At 42.8% G+C, this 14,316-nt stretch overlaps 1 protein-coding gene across 2 annotated transcripts in view; it reads right to left on the bottom strand.

The window, feature by feature from the left end:
• elf1 (E74-like ETS transcription factor 1) overlaps window positions 1-14,316 on the bottom strand; it is a 212,492-nt gene that overhangs the window by 67,386 nt on the left and 130,790 nt on the right. The gene's annotated exons all lie outside the window — the stretch shown is intronic.

Genomic DNA, 14,316 nt, shown 5'->3' with positions numbered 1-14,316 from the left:
GTGACTGATACAAGGCATGGCATATTCAGTATATTTGCATCCAGTGGCTTTTCCCAACATTAGCCAGGTAGCCTACAAAATGACATGATCCAAAACCCAGAATGATCCCTTGTTTAAATATGTGCACATGACTGGGCATTCAACATTTTTCCACAATTTGAAACAATTCTGCAATGTTCACATCCAATGAAATAATGCTTTGTCAAAGGAAAATGCCCCATTACCAATTGGTATTCCTTTTAAAGGATAATTTAAATGGGATCAGTGCCATATAGGAATCTGGTATATTGCAACAGGGTGGCAAAATGTGAACTTGCATCAATGATTCCACATGTTGAGAGATGCCAGCCTCACCAGTTCGTAAGAGGTGCCAAGCATAAGGAGAAATGTTTTCTCAGAGGAAATAAGGAGTCAATGACCTTCTGATACTATGCTACTTAAGCTCAATAATAAAGAGATTTAGGCTACAAAAGATACATTATCATGCCACCAGCAACAATTCTTTTGGTTAAAATATGGTCAGAGATGAGGAAGGGTAAAGGAAATAAACAATGAGTGCAAAGTTAAACATGAAGTCGTCATATGGAGTATCCATTGTCTTTTGTGTTTTAAAGTCTGTATCATACCAATACCAACAACCCTTTTGCGAAGCTTAAATGATTCATTTACGTAATAAAACAAGAAGATTTTCTGCTAATATTTTTCAAGAACCCTATACAGTGCTTTCACTATATCATGGATAAGATTTTTGAAGTTACATGATGTTAGGGGGAATTTCAGTTAACGACAAATAAACACAAAATAAAGAAATCATCCCATGTGTTGTGAAAGGGCTAACGAAATTGGAGGCAAATAAAACTCATAGATGTTGACCAACTCAAACTAGCAATTGAAACTCCCAGGTTTGAATTTTATTTCATAGTTTTTAATTTATTTCATGTTCCTTAACCCAGTGAGTTGTGAATTTGTGGAATTCTCTGTCAGAATGCAGTGGAGGCCGATTTACTGGATGCATTCAAAAGAGATTTAGATAGAGCTCCTAGGGCTAGCGGAATCAAGGGATATGGGGAGTAGGCAGGAATGGGGTACTGATTGTGGATCTCTAAAACTAAAAAACTAAAACTAAACATTTTGCATACACTTTATTGCAAACCATTGTTTGGTTCCCAAAAACGTATTGAAACAGGTTTTCTTAATTGTACATTAAAAAAAAAAATCCACATATAATAGGCATGAGGCATGAAGAGGACCAATACAAAATGACATTGGCATCCTTGATTGATGATCCAAGTGTTGGGTCCCCAAGGGTAATCATACCCTTGCACATTATTGCCAATGTGGGATTGCCAAATCCCAGAACCAGACAGCCCTGGCAGAAGAGGGAACCTCAGTTTCTTCCTCGACCGCAGAACCAGCCAATTTCCGTCCACTAATACTCTCCTCCACCCAGCAGAGCTAGTCCTTGCCCTCAATAACTTCTCCTTCGACTCCTCCACTTCCTTCAAATCCAAGGCGTAGCTATGGGCACTCGCATGGGCCCCAGCTATGCCTGCCTCTTTGTAGGATATGTCGAACAATCACTGTTCCGGGCGTACACTGGCCCTATCCCCGAACTCTACCTCCATTACATTGATGACTGCATCAGTGCTATCTCCTGCACCCATGCTTAACTCACTGACTTTATCAACTTCACGACCAATTTCTATCCTGTACTCAAATTCACTTGTTGTACCATCTCCGACATCTCCCTACTGTTTCTGAATCTCACCATCTCCATCACAAGAGACAGACTATTGATCGACATCTACTACAAACCCACTGACTCCCATAGCTATCTAGACTACACTTCTACCCACCCTGCTTCCTGTAAAGACTCTATCCCCTACTCCCATTCCTCCGTCTATGCCGCATCTGCGCCCAGGATGAGGTTTTCCATAACAGGGCATTGGAGATGTCCTCATTCTTTAGGAAATGGAGGTTCCCCTCTTCCATTGTGGATGAGGCTCTCACTCCGCTCGATCCCCCTCCCCCAGATTCCCCTTTGTCTTCACCGTCCACCCCATCCGCTGTTGCATATAGCATATAATCCTCCAACATTTTTGCCACCTCTAACGGGATCCCACTACTGGCCACAACTTCCCATCTCCACCCCTTTCTGCTTTCCGCAGAGACCGTTCCCTCCGCAATTCCCTGGTCAACTCGTCCCTTCCCACCCAAACCACCCCCTCTCCAGGTACTTTCCCCTGCAATCGCAGGAGATGCAACACCTGTCCCTTTACATAGATACGTAGACAGTAGGTGCAGGAGTCGGCCATTCGGCCCTTCGAGCCAGCACCGGCATTCAATGTGATCATGACTGATCATCCACAATTAGTACCCCGTTTCCGCCTTCTCCCCATACCCCTTGATTCCACTAGCCCCAAGAGCGCTATCTAGCTCTCTTTTGAATGCATCCAGTGAATCAGCCTCCACTGCCTTCTGAGGCAGAAAATGCCACAAATTCACAAAGCTCCATGTGAAAAGGTTTTTCTTCATCTCAGTTCTAAATGGCCCACCCCTTATTCTTTAACTGTGGCCCCTGGTTCTGGACTCCACTCCATCAGGAACATGTTTCCAGCATTTAGCATGTCCAATTCCTTGATAATTCTATTTGTTATTATAACATCCCCTCTCATCCTTCTAAATTCCAGTGATTACAAACCCAGTCGCCCCATTCTTTCATTATATGACAGTCCCGCCATCCCGGGAATTAACCTCGTGAACCTACGCTGCACTCCCTCAATAGCAAGAATGTCCTTCCTCAAATTAGGAGACCAAAACTGCACACAATACTTCAGGTGTGGTCTCACCAGGGCCTGTATAACTGCAGAAGGATCTCTTTGCTCCAATACTCAATTCCTCTCGTTATGAAGGCCAACATGCCATTAGCTTTCTTCACTGCCTGCTGTACCTGTAGGCTTACTTTCAGTGACTGATGTACAAGGGCACCCAGGTCTCGTTGTACTTCCCCTTTTCCTAACCTAACACCATTCAGATAGTAATCTGCCTTCTCATTCTTGCCACCAAAATGGATACTCACATTTATCCACATTATACTGCATCTGCCATGCATCCGCCCACTCACCCAACCTGTCCAAGTCACCCTGCAACCTCATAGCATCCTCTTCACAGTTCACACTGCCACCCAGCTTTTTGTCATCTGCAAATTTGCTAATGTTACTATTAATTCCATTATCTAAATCATTAATGTATATTGTAAAAAGCTGCAGTCCCAGCACCGAGCCTTGCGGTAACCCACTAGTCATTGCCTGCCATTCCGAAAGTGACCCGTTAATCCCAACTCTTTGTTTCCTGTCTGCCAACCAATTTTCTATCCATGTCAATACCCTACCCCCAATACCATGTGCTCTAATTTTGCCCACTAATCTCCTGTATGGAACCTTATCAAAGGCTTCCTGAATACAGATACACTACATCCACTGGCTCTCCCTTGACCATTTTACTTGTTACATCCACAAAAAATTCCAGACGATTTATCAAGCATGGTTTCCCCTTCATAAATCTATGCTGACTTGGACCGATCCTATTACTGCTATCCAAATGCGCCGCTATTACATCTTTGATAATCGACTCCAGCATCTTCCCCACCACTGATGTCAGGGTAACTAACTGGTCTATAATTTGCTGCTTTCTCTCTCCCTCCTTTCTTGAAAAGTGGGATAACATTGGCTACCCTCCAATCCACAGGAACTGATCCAGAATCTAAAGAACATTGGAACATGATCGCCAATGCGTCCATGATCTCGAGCCACTGCCTTGAGTACCCTGGGATGCAGACCACCAGGACCTGGGGATTTATCAGCCTTCAGTCCCATCAGTCCACCCAACACCATTTCCTAACTAATATGAATTTCCTTCAGTTCCTCGATCACCTTAGGTCCTCTGGCCCCAGTACATCTGGGAGATTGTGTCATCCTTAGTGAAGACAGAACCAGTATCTGTTCAACTGGATGCCATTTCCTTGTTCCCCATAATAAATTCACCTGTTTGTTTTCAAAAGAACAACATTTGTCTTAACTAATCTTTTCCACTTCACATACCTAAAGAAGCTTTCACTATCCTCCTTAAGATTCTTGGCTAGTTTACCTCCGTACCTCATCTTTTATCCCCGTATTGCCTTTTTAGTTACCTTCTGTTGATTTTTAAAAGTTGCCCAATCACCTGGCTTCCTGCTCATCTTTGCTATGTTATATGTCTTCTCTTTTATTTTTATACTGTCCTTGACTTCCCTTGTCAGCCACGGTCACCTCTTACTTCCCTTAGAATCTTTCTTCCTCTTTGGAATGAAATGATCCTGCATCTTCTGTATTATTCCCAGTAATACCTGTCATTGCTGTTCCACTGTCATCCCTGCTGGGGTCCCTTTCCAGTCAACCTTGGCCAGCTCCTCCCTCATGCCTCCATAGTCCCCTTTGTTCAACTGCAATACTGACACTTCCAATTTTACTTCTCCCTCTCAGATTACAGATTAAAACATCATATTATAGTCACTACCTCCTAATGGTTCCTTTATCTTGAGTTCCCTTACCAAATCCGGTTCGTTACACAACACTAAATCCAGAATTGCCTTCTCCCTGGTAGGCTCCAGTACAAGCTGCTTTAAGAATCCATCTCCAGAGGCACTCTACAAACTCCCTTTCTTGACTCAATCCAAGGACCCCGACAGTCTTTTCAGGTGAGGCAGAGGTTCATTTGCACCTCCTCCAACCTCATCTACTGTATCCGCTCTTCCAGATGTCGACTCCTGTACATCGCCGAGACCAAGAGCAGGCTCGGCGATCGTTTCACTGAACACCTCCGCTCAGTCCGCTTTAACCTACCTGATTTCCCGGTTGCTCAGCACTGTAACTCCCCCTCCCATTCCCAATCTGACCTTTCTGTCCTGGGCCTCCTCCATTGTCAGAGTGAGTTGAGGCCCAGCGCAATTTGGAGGAGCTGCACCTCATATTTTGCTTGGGTAGTCTACACCCAGCGGTATGAACATTGACTTCTCTAACTTCAGATAGCCCTTGCTTTCCCTCCCTCTCCAACCCCTCCCCCTTCCCAGTTCTCCCACCAGTCTTACTGTCTCCGACTACATTTTATCTCTGTCCCGTCCACTCCCCTGACATCATTCTGAAGAAGGGTTTTGACCCGAAACATCACCCATTCCCTCTTTCCATAGGTGCTGCCTGTCCCTGCTGAGTTACTCCAGCATTTTGTGTCTACATTAGAGAGATTATAAAACTGGCTGCTTACTTCCTTTATCTTCTGAAAATGGTTCATCATCATCATCACACAGAAAGCCCATAGGAAATCATTTGAATAAATTATAGCAGTAATCGTCTGCTATAATTTCCTGCTACTTAAACACACCAGACTCTCACTGGAGCTATTGCCAGACCAAATGTATTTCCCTGGGTTTTAATGAGAATGCAAGCATTGTTGTGCAGTTCTAATTAATTCCACCATGATCCATGCAGATTTTTCTGTCTCCGGCACATATTTTCTAATAATTCACAACTATATTGGAAAGGTTTTCCTCTCTTCGCTCTGGTTCCAGTAATCAGGCACATGCAATGGTCACTGCTTTTAGTGATCATGGCCACAACGTCCGATCAAAAGGGGATATTCCATGAAATAGAGCCGAGATATTCTGATCAGCACTTGAATTGTCCACAAGGTATCAAGTCACTTTTAGAACTGTATATTCAGTGAAAGTCTGTTCATGTATTATGTTTTCAATGGAATAAAGTGCCCATTCTTGTCTAGCCCTCAAAGTATAGCCAATAACCCAACTCAAAGATAGATTTTTCATGATTTAAACTAATGCTGTCGCAGTGATTGTTTCAATGTCTCATCTCCATGCCAGAAAGTTCATTTTTGTGGCCCGAGGACACGATCCAGGCTGATACTAGAGAGTTGCAATGTCCGTTGAGGTCAGTCTTTAAATGTTAAACTGAGGCTTTATTCTCTTTAATGCACTCAATATATCCCAGACCATCATTCTGAAGAAGAGCAACTGACCCCTTCCTGCAGCAGTGGCCAATTTCTCAATGAATATCAACAAAAGGGTCAAAGATCATAATCACATTGCTGATCAAGGCACCTTCCCTGTGCAGTGACTGGCTACCATGATTCTTCGTCGCTACAGGGAGTACAACGCTTGGAGTCATGGAAGGGTCTTTAGAAATGCAAGCCTATCAACAGGTTCCTTTAACTCGGCAGGTGTGTACAAGAAAACCAAGACAATATTGTAGTATAAGAAAATGACTGCAGATGCTGGTACAAATCGAAGGTATTTATTCACAAAATGCTGGAGTAACTCAGCAGGTCAGGCAGCATCTCAGGAGAGAAGGAATGGGTGACGTTTCGGGCCAAGACAATATTGTAGCTCCTTAACTGCTGCCCGTTGGTTTCATCCAACAACATGTTCAGCTAAAATAAAGCAGAAAGGCGCGAGGTACGAGTGCAGCTGCTAAACTGACCTTCCGCACTAAATGAAAAGTGCAGGGTCAGGAGCAGAATTTTAGCAGCAATAATATCCGCTTGGGGTTGTATGGTCTACCAATATTCAAAGGGTCAGGAGACATAGAGGCAGCCATGGTCAGTAACAGGCCTTGCTGACCATCAACCACCCATTTTTGCACCAACTCTACACTCACACATTTTATTTTCTATTTCTCACCACATATTGGGGGCGATTTACAGTGGCCAATTAATGTACCAACCCCCGTGCTTTGGAATGTGGTCGACAACTGGATCAGCAAGAGAAATCCACATAGCCAAGGGGAGAATATACAAATTTCACACGGGTAGCTCACAAGTTCGGGATCGAACCCAGATTCGCTGAAGTAATGAGGCACCTCGTGCTTGAGCACCAAGATTTGTACGGGAGGTGAAGCCTCCAATGGATCAACCAGTGGACATGAAATCATGAACCACCAGTCAAAACGTTGGAACAAGAAAGAAATACAACTGGCGCTGTTAAAAACAAGGAAACCAGAGCAGCAAGTTGAGAATTGCCAAAATTGCCAGAGTGTCTGCTCCAAGAAATGAGTACATCTGCAATTCTGCAATTACCGCTGGGTTGCACAACAGTATTGCACAAATTTATGATCTGATCTTAATTTTGATTCATCATGCGAAATGCAGTCCATCAGCAAGTTCCACAGATTACTCTGTGTCTTGGTCTATAGTTTTTTACCATGGCTACTGTTAGCTCTAACTGGTTATAGCTTTTGCACTTTGATGCAACATAGAGACAGAAGTTATTTTGCATTTAATAAAAGGACTGTCTCAGTCTCAGAAATAACAAAGTAGATTAAATAAACTTTTTAAAAGCCTGGGTGGATTCCTAATCTGCACCAAACTAACTGAGCTCAGTGTTCGTGCAATGACTTCTTAGACTAACAACTCAAATTCATTTGTGCCCATTAATCCCTTACATTCTCTGAAGTGAATCTGCACTTCTATCGAAATAAGGGCCTTGACAGTAGACAGAAGGGCAGGCGCATTCCACATAAAATGTTGGAACAGCTTGCTCATAAGTGGCCATCTTGCTTCACAATTATTCCCACGGTCTGTTTTGAGAGTCATGAAGAATATGAAATTCTCCCGAGTATTCTAAAACCAAAACTTTCTGTGTTCGAGTAGGAATGAATAGCTTCTTGTTATCACAGGCTTAACATTTCCTTTCATCTAGTCCATCTGCATAGTGTGTTGCGTCAGAAGGCTGGAAGCATCGACAGGGATGCCTGCCACTCTGGCCATTCCCTTTCCTTTCTTCTACTTTCTGACAGAACATAAGGGAGCTTGAAAGCTTGGATGTCCAGCCTTGAGAACAGCTTCTTTCCCTCTGCAAACTACATAATCAATCATCTATTCCTTCCTGCAGGTGCTGCCACATACTCTTTCTCTTAACTCTACGTTATTTGATGATTCCATTATTTTTCTTCAAATTTTTTTTGTACTACATCAAATTGCACAGCAGTCCTGCAGCATTCTGTGGTTTTGTACTTGTCTTGTTTATTGTTGTAATTATTATTACGGTATGTTTACTATTTAATGTGTGAGCTTCATGTGAACAAGGAATTTCATTTTTGCCTGGTTAATTAAGTTCATTTATATCAGTGACGTCAGCAGCTAAGAACTGGTAATGTGGGTGATTTTTTCTTCCTTCACAATGGGAAAGGCACTTCACCTGTCTGTTTTCCCATTTACCTTCTCCAGAATAAGATGGACACCAAAGCTACAATCTCTCTTTTGCACAGCTTTAAGATAAAAAGAGTTATACCTTTGCTCTCCATGGCATCTGAACAGCTACCCCACTCTCTGCAAATCTCCCTTGCTACCCAAGGCAGGAACAGTTGTCAGCATTACACAGTTAGAAAAATGTCTAAATCTTCTGGGGTTGAAAGTATTTTTTTTGTTCTTGACCTATTGCAATGAATTTGGAAAAAAAAAAGGTTTTTTTCGTTTAAGCTATTTATTTTTTTGATTGCCTTGGTCTCAAAACAGACATCACTTTTTTTTGGTCTGCGGAACATGTTTTCAGAATTCAAGGAAGGAACGCATCCACCAGCAACAAAACATATCCTGTAACTCAATTGAATCCTGCAATTTTAAACTTGTAATAAAAATGATTTGCAAGCACCTGAAACAGATTGAAAAAATACAGTGTTTTTAGGTGTCTTTCTATAATTTAAGGGAAAACTAAATCAATGACTTTAGCCTGAAATCCTCAAAACAGAAAATGGTGCTACTATTCAGAATTGCAGAGAGGAGAAAGAGAATTAACGTCTCAGATCAATTACCTTTCACCTGTATCCGAGTCAGATTATAGGTGGCAAATCGATTGATTGAATGGTGTCGGAACAACCACCTTGCTCCCAACATGAGTAAGACCAAGGAAATGATTGTTGACTTCAGAAGAGGAAAGGCCAGGACCAACAAATCTGTCTTCATTCACGGGTCAACAAGTTTCTGGGCATGCATATCTCTGAAGGTTGGTCCTGGGCCCAGCATATTAATTTAATCATAAAAAAGCTCATCAATGCCTCTACTTTCTAAGTAGATTGAGGAGATTCAGTATGTTGACAAATACACTCTTGAACTTCTACAGGTGTGGGGTAGAGAGCACACTGACTGGCAGCATCATGTTCTGGGTCTGGAACTCAAATGCCCACTAATGTAGGAGATTACAAACAATGAACACTGCCCAGTCCGTCACAGAAACTGACCTCCCCACCATGGAAGGGAACTATAGGAGGCTCTGCCTCAAAAAGGAAGGCAGCCAGCAATACCAAAGATCCACTCCACCCTGGCCATGCTCTCATTTCACTCCTGGCATCGGGAAGGTATTTGAGTCTGAAAACTATAACCTCCCGCTTCAGCAACAGCTTCTTCCCAACAACCTTGTGAACACTAAATAAAAACACCAACTAAACTACGAACTGTCTTGGTTGCACCAGGGTCTTTGGGCTTTTGCCAATTTTTTTTTTGTTCATTTATTGAACCTTTTTCTTGTTTATATGAGGAATATGTTTACAGACTTGTTATGCTGCTGCAAGTAAGAATTTTGTGGTTCTGTTCTTGGTACATATGCCAATTAAACACTTTGGTGAATTTCTACCTCGGGAGAAGCTGCAAGACTTGCTGAGCATTTAAAATATTTTCTGTTTTTACTTCAGATTTCAAGCAACCATAATATTTTGGTTTACCTTCCTTGAGCATCAGTTCCAAACAGGAGAATAGATCATGTGAGTTACTCCAGCATTTTGTGTCTACCTTCAATTTGAACCAGCATCTGCAGTTATTTTCCTACACATGTTAATACCATGATCATTATGTCTAAACAATTGCCTAAACATTATGTCTAAACATCCTGTTCTGAGTTCTTGGACATATTTTAGGCAGGAAAGTTCTATACAGAGGGCCAAAAAAATAGAACTAATGAAATCTCACAAGTACACACAGAAATCTTAACACACGTTCCACTGTTCTTCCACTATGGAAGAACAGTCTTTACTCCATCTTAATTGTCAAGAATGTTTTACGTTCCTTCAACTCCACAATGGCCTCAGCCCTCAAAAAGGTTAAAAGTAAAAGCAAGATGCAGGTCTACAAAACCACGTTTAGCAGGGTGTTTAATATGCAAGCTTCATATCTCTGGCGCTCTGACTACAATGAAGTAATCTCTTGAGGTGGGTCTCATATTTGTCCCAGCACTGAATCCCAATCTATTACTGGAATTGTGAATCCAGAATGGTTTAGCATGTAATACTTTATTGTTAAAATCTCATTATTAACCAAGAGCATTTATATCTGGTAATTTGAAAATTGAGATGAAGCACTGAGCAAATTGAAAATTAAGTGTGAAAGATTTCTTTACCACTCATCCTATAATTGGCAGACTAATTTCCCTCCGGGGATGAATAAAGTTTTATCGCATCGTATCGTATCGATTCTATCCAACAATTTTATTCGCAGCTCTCCCAAAGTAATATCAGGTGGAAGTTCAACCACACAGAGGCACTTAATAATAACAAATTGAATCCTGGACCAAAGGCTTTCTAAAAGCAGCAAGCTTTTCCCTTGAAATGAGAAACTCCACATTACTTTTCTGTCTCTTCAATAATTCTACACTCAAATGTACTCTCACTATGCAAAACGCAGAAGCATATCTTTGCCTGAAGTTGTAATCAACACACCAGTCATTGCTGTGACTCAGTGTTTGCCTATATGTCAAAATATGTTTTAAACCCCACCAAGGTCAACACCCCAGTTCCACGCTTCGGGACTGCTGCACTGTTATAGACCCACCATTCAATAGACAATAGACAATAGGTGCAGGAGGAGGCCATTCGGCCCTTTGAGCCAGCACCGCCATTTATTTTGTCATGGCTGATCATTCTCAATCAGTACCCCATTCCTGCCTTCTCCCCATACCCCCTGACTCTGCTATCCTTAAGAGCTCTATCTAGCTCTCTCTTGAATGCCTCCACTGCCTTCTGAGGCAGAGAATTCCACAGATTCACAACTCTCTGACTGAAAAAGTTTTTCCTCATCTCAGTTCTAAATGGCCTACCCCTTATTCGTAAACTGTGGCCCCTGGTTCTGGACTCCCCCAACATTGGGAACATGTTTCCTGCCTCTAACGTGTCCAACCCCTTAATAATCTTATACGTTTCGATAAGATCTCCTCTCATCCTTCTAAATTCCAGTGTATACAAGCCTAGTCGCTCCAGTCTTTCAACATATGATAGTCCCGCCATTCCGGGAATTAACCTAGTAAACCTACACTGCACGCCCTCAATAGCAAGAATATCCTTCCTCAAATTTGGAGACCAAACCTGCACACAGTACTCCAGGTGCGGTCTCACTAGGGCCCTGTACAACTGCAGTAGGACCTCTTTGCTCCTATACTCAACTCCTCTTGTTATGAAGGCCAACATTCCATTGGCTTTCTTCATTCTGATGAGACTTTAAACTTTATCCCTCCATTCCGTCCAATCCAAAAGTTTTTTAAATCCTACACACTCCCCGTCCATCCCGTCTCCACCCACCCCCCCCCTCCACTTCCCGGTAGCACATCCCAGCACTCACCACCCTCTGTATGAAAAAGGTTGTCCCGCACATCTCCTTTAAACATTGCCCCTGTCACCTTAAAGCTATGCCCCCTAATATATATATTTTTTTTTTCCATCCTGAGAAAAAGATTCTTTCTGTCGACACTATCATTGGCTCTCAACATGTTATATACTTCCATCAGGTCTCCCCACAACCTCCGATGTTCCAGAGAAAACATCCATCTGCCCAACCTCTCTCCCTGTAGCTAACACCCTCTCAGCCAGGCATCATTCTGGTAAACCTCCTTTGCACCCTTTCCATAGTCTTCACATCCTTCCTGTGATGAAACGACCAAAACTGTGCATAATATCCCAAATGCGGCCTAAGCAAAGGCCTATAAAGATGCATCATGGCTTCATCTGTCCTGTCTTCCTATTTCAACCCTCATTAGCATGTGGCACCGGGAGTAATCTGGAGATTGCTACCCTCAGGAACTTGTTTTTTAATCTTCTGCCCAACTCCCTATATTTGTAGGACCTCATCCCTTTTCCTACCCATGTCATTTGTGCCAACATGCACAATGACCTTTGGCTGCCTCCCCTCCCCTGTGAGAATGTTCTGCAACCGTTCAGAGACGTCCTGGACCCTGGCACCAGGGAGGCAACACACCATCCTTGGGTCCCGTTTGCTGCCACAGAATTTCCTGTCTGTGCCTGTAACTCACGAGACTCTTATCATTATCGCTCGTTCTGACTTCTCTTTTTCCCGCTATGCCTCAGACACCGTAGGCTAGACCGCTGCTGATGATGCTGCTCTCCCCTGACCGGTCCTACACCACAACAGTGCCCAAAGGAGCATTCAGGTTGTCATGGGGAATGGCCGCAGGGGATTCCAGCACTTTCTGCCTACTACCTTTCCTGGTGGTCACCCATCTACCTCCCGCCTGTACCTTAGACGTGACCACCTTACTGCAACCCTTATCAATGACACTCTCACACCCCCAGATAGTCCTGGGGTCATCCAGTTGCAGCTCCAGTTCCTTAACATGGGGGGGAGGGGGTCATGAAGGAGCTGCAGCTGAACACAATTGCTGAGGTAGAGTCCTCAGGGGGCACTGGAAATGCCCCTAAGTTCAAACACCCTGCAGGAGGAACATTCCACTATCTCACCTGCCATCTCTGTGACACCAAAACCTAGGAAGAATTATCCAGGAGAACTGGCCGCGCCTCAAGCTGCAATTATCCTTTTCTCAGATCCCTCGCCGAAGCCTCTTCAACCAAATCCTCAGTGCTACACTTTCCCTCAACACAGCACTTCAGCCACATTGAGCCAAAGGCTCAGTGGTGCTTTCCCTCAACACAGACTTCACCTCAACACAGTCTCTCTCCCAACACGGTCACTCTGCACCATGACACCTGCCCTGCCTTTTCTCGGCTGCTGTGTCACTTCCTCAGTCAATCAAATGCCTGCTTTTTAAATTTCTCACCTTCACTTGAAACAAAGCCCCTTTTCAATCAAAACACAGCAATATTTGACAAGGACATGCACACTGAGAGATTTTCATTCAATGGCTACGACTGTGACCATTAAAGTTATTAAAGCCATGACAAAAATAACATCACAGACCTACTGTTTCTTCATAGCCCACAAAACATAACATCTACAGCACAGGAAAAGGCTCTTCAACGTCTGTGCCAACTCTGATGCCAAATTAAACTCCATATCCCTCCATTCACCAGTCTAATTAAAAGCCCCTTTAACATTGCCATCATTCCTGCTTCCATCACATCCCCTGGTAGTGTGTTCCAGGCACCTGCTACTCTCTCTGTAAAGAAACTTGCCTCATAAATCTTGTTTAAACTTTTCCCATCTCACCTTAAACCTATGCCCTCTGACATTTGACATTTCTCTCCTGGAGAAAAAAAGAACTCTATCTATTCAATTATATTTCATCTCTGAATTGCATTATTGAAGCAATTTGCTGTGACGATAACATTACTGGCCCATGTATCCTTGGTCTACAAGAAATGGTGATAAGATTCAAATTATCAATAGTTCTTGACCCATGACCTGATGAACTGAGCAGCAGTATGTAGTAATGAAATAGCCCTCAGATGTTGACAGTATTAAGGGAGTCACGGTTAAATAAATAGCCAAGAAAGAATTGCCATTCTAGTTCTTAACCAGTGAGTTAACCACATCTCACATGTTTATTGCTCAGTAACAATCAGAGATTGCAGGGGCAAATTGCTTTAAAAATACATCGCTGCTTTCTTGTTATTTTAATCCAACCTCTCAGCAGAAAACTGATGAGATACGATTGGCAACAGAACATAGAAAAAGTGAAAATCATTTCACCCCAGGCCTCAAGACATTTATCAGGAAGATAAGCCCCAAGAATGAAGGCACAAGGCCTCTGATTAGTCCTGATCTTTGCTGAGCCTGTTACTCATAATTGGGATAAGTTCTGCAATTGCCTCATGACTCCCGGTTGATGAAGAAGAAATAAAAATTGGTGAACACTCCCATCCAGCAACCTGCTGTAAATGTAAATGTTTTCTTCAGCTCAGGATGAAGGCTGCTGCTCCTGGTACAAGCTCAGCTTCCAGATCCAACAGTGAGCAATAGGTTAAAATTATTATTTCATAAAATGAGTAAAAATATATTCAAGACAAACAGCTTTCTTCAGAGGATGATTGTAATCTG

This window comes from Rhinoraja longicauda, chromosome 15 (assembly GCF_053455715.1).
Source record: "Rhinoraja longicauda isolate Sanriku21f chromosome 15, sRhiLon1.1, whole genome shotgun sequence".
In the NCBI taxonomy this organism is placed as follows: Eukaryota; Metazoa; Chordata; class Chondrichthyes; order Rajiformes; family Arhynchobatidae; genus Rhinoraja; species Rhinoraja longicauda.
Note: the sequence above shows the minus strand (reverse complement) of the source record. Positions and strands in the feature narration are given on the sequence as shown.